Source organism: Neopsephotus bourkii, unplaced genomic scaffold (genome assembly GCF_033783945.1).
Source record: "Neopsephotus bourkii isolate Nb327-2 ecotype Australia unplaced genomic scaffold, CSIRO-AGI_Nbou_v1 NB_1350, whole genome shotgun sequence".
Lineage (NCBI taxonomy): Eukaryota > Metazoa > Chordata > Aves > Psittaciformes > Psittacidae > Neopsephotus > Neopsephotus bourkii.
This window is the reverse complement of record NW_026901829.1, coordinates 5449416-5459763: the sequence shown is the minus strand read 5'-3', so window position 1 is coordinate 5459763 and position 10348 is coordinate 5449416.

Genomic DNA, 10348 nt, shown 5'->3' with positions numbered 1-10348 from the left:
TTTTTTTCAGAAATAGAACTTTACAGATGAGTTCTGATTATCCATCTCTTATGCACTTATAGCCATGGACAAATTTCATTATTTTTTTTTATTTAAGTCTATCAACAAAGTCCTCTCCACCTTACCAATCAATTCATATACTACAGTTATCACATTTCTCAAAGCATTTCCAAATTTTTCTGCTTAATTTCTGTTGATACAGAAATACAGATTCAAACCTCTTAAGTTTCCTCTCAATACAAGCACAGCTACCTTGAAAACAGTTACATAGGCACAGCTTATTAATACAAGTGAGAAACAAGTACCCCTTGCATCTTTACTGTTTGCCTGTAAAATGTTAACATTGAATATTCCTGTAGTATTACAATTACTATAGTTTTAACTGTCCTTTTTAACTGTGTTACATTCCTATTTTTCCCCAAAGTTTTCTGGGGGAATCATTACCTTTATTTTTCTAACATGCTCTAAAGTTTCTAGTTCACACAGTAAGACAAAGCCAGAGATGAATTTATTATTTAAAGAACATTCATCCCAGACTAACATCAAAAGATGTTAATAACCATACTTAAATACCTGAAACTAAGTATGCAGGAGCTAAAAAGTGCAAAATACAGGAAGATAAGTTGATTCTTGCCTTATTTAGAGTAGAAAAAAAAAAAAGTAATGTCCAGGGCATTGGACTTTTTCCCAGATACTGAACAATAAAGCATCTTGTTAAGGAAGGAAAATCATCATTCTCTGCTGTGCTAACTAAAAGGCTGCAATACAAGATAATGCAGTCCTAAGATTATACCTAAATTCTGTTACAACCAGATACCTACTTAGCTTTTAAGCACAGCTGTTAACATACAGAACATATTGGTGCACACAACAGCTGGACAGAAAGTTCATAAATTGCACATATTTTTTTCATGGGTGAGTTCTTCCTCCATGCACTAACATAAGTTGCAACCTATTAAAAGCTAACACTGAAAGCTAAGGTAAATAAAATATTAATTATAGTTTAAAAATACACATTTAGTCATAGAAAATTGTTACACTACCATTAACTGTTTTTCATATTTTAAAAATAGTACTTACAGGTTTTGTCATTGAAAACTCAGAAGTAGTACAGCACTAATTATAGGCCTTGGTAATACCCATTTCAGATGGGAAGCAATTTCAGATTTTCCCAAAGACAAAAGGATAAGAATATTCATCTTGGTAACACTATCAAAAATACCTGTGGAAAGATTTCTACAGTTATCAAAAAAAAAAGGAAACAATATTTAAAAAATTTCTATTACAAGGGTCAAACAATTGCTCAATTATCTGTTTTATATCTCCCAAAGTTATTTTCTTTCAATCAACAATAAAGCAGAACATAATACAAATATATTTTTCCAGCTCTTAGTCCTATACAGAGTATGAAATTAAAGTGTGTATAAAGCATTTTTCTGCTGCAAAATACACAAAAATTAACATACTTTTTTGTTATGTAAATGTCTTTAATTATGACCATTAGTATTGGTTTCTAAAACTAACAGCATAGTTTTATCACATTAAGTTTTCCCTGCATTACTATCAATAGTACCATACTCTTGTTTTCCCACATGGAATATATTCACTTGCATTTTTATACACTGATAACATTAACAAGTGACATATTTTACTTGCTACTGACTTGATAAAAAAAGGAAATTTAAGGTTCAACCCCAACTATGCTTGATGAGACAATGAGACTTCTTAATATGCTGTTATAACAATAGTTGTATGTTATCAGCATCAACTCAGAATTCCCAGTAGCTTAAGTCCAGCTTTCTTACATTGACACATAAAAGTCAAAAGTTAGGAATTATCAAATGTAACTCATGTAGTAAGCTAGTCTCTCACATGAAGAAAAGCATATGTATGGTTCTAATTTATGAATCTTCTATGGAAGCCTTGCATTGCTTCACACATGTCTTCAGTATTGCTTTTTCTCAACAGGCTTGTCATGGTTTAAGCCCAGCCAGGAACTCAGAACCATGCAGCTGCTAGCTCACTGCCCCCCCTCCTTCTTCCTCCCACTTCCGGAGGGATGGGGTGGAGAGTCAAAAGAATGTAACTCCAACGGGCTGACATAAGAACTGTCCAGTAACTAAGTTATAACACAAAACCACTGCTGTTACCACCAATAAGAATAATGATAAGGGAAATAACAAGGGAAGAGAATACAACCGCCCACCACCCGCCAACCGATACCCAGCCCAACCCAAGCAGTGATCTAGCCTTTCCAGGTAACTGCCCCCAGTTTTACATCCTGGGCATGACGTGCTGTGGTATGGAATACCTCTTTGGTCAGTTTGGGTCAGGTGTCCTGTCTCTGCTTCCTCCTGGCTTCCCCTCCTCCCTGGCAGAGCATGAGACTCGCAAAGTCCTTGGTCAGAGTAAGAATCACTGAGCAGCAACTAAAAGCATCAGTGTTATCAGCTCTGTTCCCAGGCTGAAAGTCAAAACCACAGCACTGCACAAGCTGCTAAGAAGGAGAAAAATGACTGCTACTGCTGAACCCAGGACAAAGCTTTATTTGTTTTATATTACATAAATATATTTTGTTCATCAACGGTATATTATAAATTATTTTTCTTGAGTCCTTAGGTTCATGTATTTAAAAATGAGACACAAGAACCTCAGAAGCAGCAAAAAGCTTCACCAAAAGCACTCAATTTTAAAAGGATACAATTTCCATTCTTTTATCTCATTTTAACTTCATGTGCATAAATGTAAGCCCGTGAGTTGCTTAAAAAACAAATTTAGCAAAATGGAGTACGGTGTGCTATACCTGCTAACATGAATTATACCAGACAGGAGCTGTAGGAATACAGGCACAGCCTGCTCCAAATGAGAATTATGTACTATTGGAATACATGGAAAATCCTTACACATGGTGACATTTGGTTCAGCCCATTTTTAGCAGAGCTCTTGCAAGTTACTGTAGAGTATGTCTGCATGATTAACTAAGTGCATTAACATTTTGTTTTAGATCAGGAATACACTTTTGAAGCAAACATCTCATCACCTTTCACACTGCCTTGGTTTGCATTGCAGAAGAGTCTCAGAGAACAAAATTACAACCCTTTTGAACTGAGGTAAACTGACATTATACTTCAGACGAATCTAAATCTTCAACTGCTGTTGACAAGACCAGAGCAGACCCAGTTTGAGGTAAAACCCTTGAAACATGTATAAACACATAAATATGCAGATTTCAGCTCTTTAACCGCAAATGCTTTCGTTATAACTTCACTCTTGTTGTACTACAGTATTTACTAACCCAGACAAAGCCTTTACACACCTGCAGCAAGCCCAGTATCCTTAGCGGAGCTGCAGGCAATACCAGCACTCTGATCATAACAGGCTGGGCAGATATTGAGACAAGTGTGTATAGGCTGGCCAGCCCTGGTAAATTGAAGATTATGTCTCTTCTTTGAGCTTGCATCTTACCTGTAGAGAAAAAGTTTCCCAATAGGTCCAGCAGCTCAAAGAGAGCAAGTCTTCTACCTTGCAGTCTGGTGTCTCAGCTATGACAAGTGCTGCATGGAGTCAGGGAAAAGGCAAAGGGAACAATGCATGCCTGACATGTGTGACCCTGTGGTTCTACCTGCATGACTTCTGGGAGGGCAGGAGGAAGACAGCTGATGCACCCACATGAGCTTCTAGGTTGGAGGTACTTGATTTATGAGGAAAGGCAGTGGCCAAAAAGCATACGTCAAGGAAGGGTACTCCACAGAACACAGCAAAAAGTCTGAAGTAACTTCCACTTCTGATCCTGATGAAGGGACTTCTGGTTTGCAGTTACAAGAATGAGGCAATGAATCCTCTAAACAGCAATGGGGGAATCTTTCTCCAGCCAAGCAGAGGAAAGAGACAACTAGGTTTACTGGACTGTATGAAATAGATTGCCTGGCACATCAGACCCATGGGAGTATAATGCTTTGGTGAATAATATAACATATGGTACACAGTATAACATAATGCCATTGTGGTACATGGGGCAGAACCCATCTGGATTTCTGAAGTGACAGGAGATCCTAACTGGTGTCTTTGTTGGAGACTGAAGTGAGCATAAGAGGAACAAATGGCAGAAGCACATTATTGCTTACTAGCCCAGATGCTCTGGGCATCCTTGGTATAGACTACCTCAGAAGAAGATACTTCAAGGACCCAAAAGGGTACCAGTGGCCTTTGGTGTAGCCACAATGAATATAGAGAAGATTAAACAGCTGTTTACCTTGCCTGGCCTTTAAGATGGTCCTTTTGCTGTGGGATTGCTGTGTGTCAACGAACCGTATGTTCCAATTATCACCATGATGGTGCACTGGTGGCCATACCGCACCATCCAAAACCCACTGCTTCCCATCCACGAGCTGATTCATCAACTGGACAATGAAAAGTCATCAACGAGACTTAATCACCCTTTGATATTCTCACAGTGCCAATGCAAAAGTCTGGTGAAGTGTGGAGATTAACATCAGACTATTGTGGCCTGAACAAAAACACCACCACTGAATGATGCTGTAGCAGACACACACTGGACTCCAATGCAAACTGAAGCCAAAGGCAGGTAGGTAATATGATACAACTGATGTGGTCAAAGCTTTTTTTCTCTGCTCTTTGGTAGCACACTGTTGGAGGCTATGCAGGGAGCAATGAATACTGGGACATTCAAACACTGGGATGCACATTTACTATAAGCCACATGTCTGCTAAACACTAGAGTATCTGCTAACACACCTGGTCCTGCCCCTGAAAAATCCCTACATACAGTGGAAGGAGATATAGCTCCTGCAACACACATAGGGGACTGGCTGAGAAAGTGTGGATTATTCCTTCCTTGGGAAAAGGCAAAGCCATTCATGGAACCAGTTTTGCTCCAGGACCCAGATGCAGTTGGTGGTTAATGCAAGAGGATGGCTAAATCTGATGAGTACCTCCAAGATACATAACCCTGGAGGCAAAATAATCTATCATTTGAGTTGCCACCCTAGCTGTATTTCGTTGAAAAGTACCACAGCAGGAGTAATTCAAACCAGTAAAAGATGAGCTTTGCAAGGAACCTGTTCACTGCAGTAGTGATCCAACCTGAGTTGTCTTCTGCATCCAACATTTCAACACATAACTTCTCCTATTTCAAATGACCATCACAACAGGCAGAGCCCAAGTCATGTATTTCTTTATTGCCCATACCACTACAGCTGTGGGACAGCAGTGGCATGAGGAAGAGATTAATGACTGCTTAGTTGTCTGGATTCAATCCACAATAGGTTTGGTTTTGGTTTGTTTTTTTTTTTTTTAAGACAGACTCAGATCCGATATATTCATACAAAGTTTATCTAGAAATGGGATACTAGTATATTTTTTGTTTGTTCTGGAAGCCATTATTTTAGCCAAAGTGAAAGTGGCATGCATTTAAATACCTTTTATTTTTTGCATTTACCCTTTAGTGCTCACTTGCTATGAAATACCACACATATACACATGCTGATATAATTTTCATGTAAACAAACAATTTTTGGTTCTTATAGCTCACATCTCCCTGCCCAGTTTAAAAAATGAGAAAAAAAGTAGTTAGATAGAAAAATCTGTGTGCTACCAATACAGCTGAAACCTAACTTAAACTTAAGCTCCCTTATAATCATCTATTCCTACAATATGCTCACCCTTTAAGCAATTATAAGTTTACCAGGAAGCAAATAAAACATCTAAACAACCTTTACTGCTTTTCATTTCCCACTGGGCTTTCAGTTGGAAGGAGATATTTCCTTCTCACTTTATCATCTTATTTTCTACCACATCTTCTCTCTTTTCCAAATTATTTCTATACTACATACATATATCAAAACATGAGCTTTTTGCCAGAAAACATGTCCTAACTTCAAAACTTGACAAAAATTGTAACAACTATTCCTGTAAGCTCCCATCAAACAACCCTGTAATTAACCACCTGCTTCCTTGAGGGCTGGTGTCACTCAGCATAAATCAGAGAAGGTGTTTTCTTATTTTTGAAGTAAGCGTTTATTTTATTCCTTATGAAAGAAAACACTTGGGATTTTTTCCATCAAAGATAATGCAGTACACAGACTAAGAAGACTGAAGGTACCATATTTTCATCCTCATAGCTGAACAGCCCCCAGCAATTTTTATTTTGCTACACTAATATTTAAAGGCCTGTTTTTTAGTAAGTACATAATAGCAATAGTAATATAGCTGGTTTGGATATAGAAAGTTTCATGCCATAGGACAGTAAACATCTAGAGATTTTTCCACTCTGCCTCAGAACAAAAGCTGAAACTTTTTTCCCTGACAGGGAAGGTTTTTCTTCCCTCTCTCCACAAAGCTTTTGTTCAGACTCCTGAAAACTGTCCCATTTTCTGCAAGGATGAAAGCTTTCCCAGGGTAGTTTGCATGGCCTGGACTACAAGCACTGGATTTACCAGCACTTCTTCAAGGTGTCTGGGAGAAAATTTGGCAGGATCCTTATAAACAATTCTCTTTCCTTCAAGCATTTTTTTTTACCTCATTCCCTCAGGAGCTCTTCTCCCTTTCACTATGTAATTGATTCTGACTTGAATAGAGCACACAGACACATACAGACTAAATGTCCTGGGGTTAGCAGTAGCAGTCATTTTTCTCTTTCTTGGTAGCTGGTGCAGTGCTGTGTTTTGACTTTCGGGCTGGGAACAGAGCTGATAACAATGTTTTGGTTTGGCCGAGGACTTTGTGAGCCTCATGCTCTGCCAGGGAGTAGGGGAAGCCGGGAGGAAGCAGAGACAGGACACCTGACCCAAACTGACCAAAGAGGTATTCCATACCACAGCACGTCATGCCCAGGGGGGAACTGGGAGTTAGCCGGAAGGACACAGGGTCTTCTGGGTCGGACTGTTTTGTTTTTTTTTTCAGCTGGTGGTATTGTATTCTCTTCCTTTGTTATTTTCTCTTATCATTGTTGTCATTGGTGGTAGTGGTGGTGATTTGTGTTGTATATTGGTTGCTGGACTCAGCCCATGGGAGTTGCATTCTTTCGGTTCTCCTCCCCATCTCTCTGGGAGCAGGGAAGGGGGGGAGCCGCCGGGGGGGGGGGGAAACGCCAGCCTCGACTGCTTCCAGCCCAGCACCACTCACTGGGAGTGAGTGCACGAGCTGTCTGGCTGGGTTTAAACCACGACAGTTCTTTTGGCGCCCAACGTGGGGCACAAAGGGTTGAGATAACAACAGATCTGACTAGATTAATAGTCACTCGTCACAATGCTGTTCTATCAGCTCTCAAGTTGTTTGTCTTCACCTCACAGTTTCAGTATATCGTACCTTACTTGAAGCCGGTATTTGCTGTATTAGTGTTTTTCAAGTGTGGGGCTTGGGCTAAGGTTCTTGTCTCATTGTACTTTATGGTAATGACTTGTAATACAATAGAATCATTGATCATGAAACTGATCTGGCTTATGTTCCCAGTATGGTCACCACCTTTATACTTTGGGAAGAATATAATAAAAGTGCTTAGTAATTACACATCTTTTTTCTCGTTCTCAGGTGGTCAACCTGTGAAGGAGACATTCTTTTACCCTCCCAGTTCCCCCCCACAGACCATTTACAGCATCATTTGAGAGTTCTGAAGTTTTTAAATGGCCTTTTAATGCTGTTGAGACTTGTTTGCTGATTGTGATGGGGATCACCATGTTGGCACGCATACAGAGTGTATTTTCCCCACGACCATTTTGTCTGCTTTCAAAAGTTAAGCAGAGTCAGGTTTGGGTCTTGTCTGGGGTTAAACAATGATATAGGAGGACCAAGGGATTTTCTCCGAGGCTGGACAGTCATGAGTGGCAGGGTGTGTGGGACATTATGGGCAAGTATCTAGGTCTGTGGGCCCCTCCAGTACTTTGGAATTTCACCACCGCTATGAAACTTTAGCCAAATTAGACTGATCCATTATGCTGGAGATGCAGCAGTACTAGTAGGATCACATACAATAAAATTTTTCCAAGGAATATATAGGGGTTTTAGGACAAATGAGGTAATGCATAAAATTCAAAAGATTATTGTAAAACCACAACAAACAAACAAATGCCAAGGGAATCCTTAAAAAGACTGAGTCAAAAAGAAAAAGATCATATTCTCCCATAGTAACCTCCTACATACTTAAGCTGCTAGTCCTCAATAGCACACTGACATCCTATTTCAATAATAGGGAGAAATGAAGTGGTACATGGAAGTCTCATACTAAACTTCAGTTAGCTATGTAATAGAATGGTTTGGGTTGGAAGGGACCTTAAAGACAATCTAGTTCCAAACTTTCACTTTAAAACCATTACCCCTTGTCCTATCGCTACATGCCATTGTATAAAAAGTGCCTCTCCAGATTTCTTGGAGGGCCCCTTTAGGTACTGGAATTCTGCTATAAGGTTTTCCCAAAGCCTTCTTTGCTCCAGGCTGAATAAGGCCAGCTCTCTCAGCCTGTCTTCATACTAGAGGTGCTCCAGCACTCTGACCATCTTTGTGGCCCTTCTCTGTACTTGATTCAACAGGTCCACGTCTTTCTCGTGCTGAGGGCCCCAGAGCTGAATGCAGTACTGCAGAGGGGGGTCTCACGAGAGCAGAGCAGAGGGGAAGAATCACCTCTCTCAACCTGCTGGTCACGCTCCTTTTGATGCAGCCCAGGATGTGGTTGCCTTTCTGGGCTGCAAGCACACACTGCCAACTCATGTTGAGCTTCTCACCAACAAGCACCCCAGTCCTTCTTCTCAGGGCTGTTCTTAATCCAGTCTCCACCCAGTCTGTAGTTCTGCTCGGGATTGCCCCAACCCAGGGACAGGACCTTACACTTGAACTTAATGAGGTTTGCACTGGCCCACCTCTTAAGCCTGTCAGGGACCCTCTGAATGCCATCCCTACTCTCCAGTGTGTTGACCACACCACACAGCCTGGTGTCATGAGCAGACTTGCTGAAGGTGCACTCAATCCCATTGTCCGTGTCGCCAAAGGTGTTAAACAGCACCAGTCCCAATACCAACCCCTGAGGAGCACCACTTGTCACTGATCTCCATTTGGACATTGAGCCATTGACCATAACTCTGAGTGTGACCATGCAGCCAATTCCTTATACATTGAGCAGTTCATCCATCAAATCCATTCCTCCCCAGTTTAGAAGCCCCATCATAGGAGGACATCAAATCTGTCAGGAGTGATTTGCCCTTTTAACGCAGCTTGGTGCTATCTATACTTACATAACTGCCTCCAAAAATAAACTCCCAGCATTTTCACTCCTGAGAACATATCCCTTGATAAAAAGCAAGCTAACAGGCTAGGAAACTGTGTATTTTCTTTTCAGTCTAGGGTTTGGAACTTCCTATGTCTATGAAAGGTAGGGTAAGCATGAAAGGTATTGCGTGGTAGCTGCAACAGGATGTAGTATGAATGTAGTATCATTTGATGACCTTCCCACTACGTAACTCCAGCCCAATTAAAGTTCAAATTACTAGGCAGTTCTCATAGTGCGTGTAGTAAACAACAGTGTGGATAGTAAGTATCCAGTATTGTCTTAAAATACAGATGTTTAGGTTTTGACCGTGAATAAGGGATAAAAAGAAGCAAAGCACTGGATGAATAAGTATCCCCATTTTTTACACTTACCTTTAAGAACAAAATCAGCAATCCATGTGATTTGAATCCTAAAAAATCCTCTAGTTCCAGGATTAGACACACTCATGCTCTGCAACATTTTCACCCTAATTGCTTTCCCTGTTATACCATGGAGTTTACACGAAGTTACACCAAACTGCCATTTACAGCACTGAAACAACTCCCCCCATAGCACATTTCATAGCAATGCTAATAGATCCACATTTCAGAACTGCCTTAATTGATCAAAATTCTGTAGCTAAAGGATGAAATGAATGGCTAACTACACCTGAGCTATTGTTTTCTGTGCAGGGACTGGAAACAGCAGGGCAGGCACGGATGTACAGCAGATTGCAGTCTCCTATAGTCCTTGCTCATGTAACAAAATTACTCAGCAAGGCCTGTTTATAATAAAGTAACTCCTTAATCTCAGTTTCATTCTTATTTTGCCAGATGATCAGAAACATGAAATGCAGGTAATTCAACTTTGTTTCCCAGGATTTAAAATTCTCACTATAGGATCTTCAGGCCTCCTCGGTTATAAAAATCACATCAGTTTACAACTTGTTATTTTTTAGGAATTAACACAGTAGGAAGTACACAACATTTCAGTCCTATAATTCACTCATATTATCATGTTTTATTAAACAAAAGATATATTTATAGTAATGTTCTATTTATCAGCTATAACTAAGAAAGCAAAAAGTAAAAC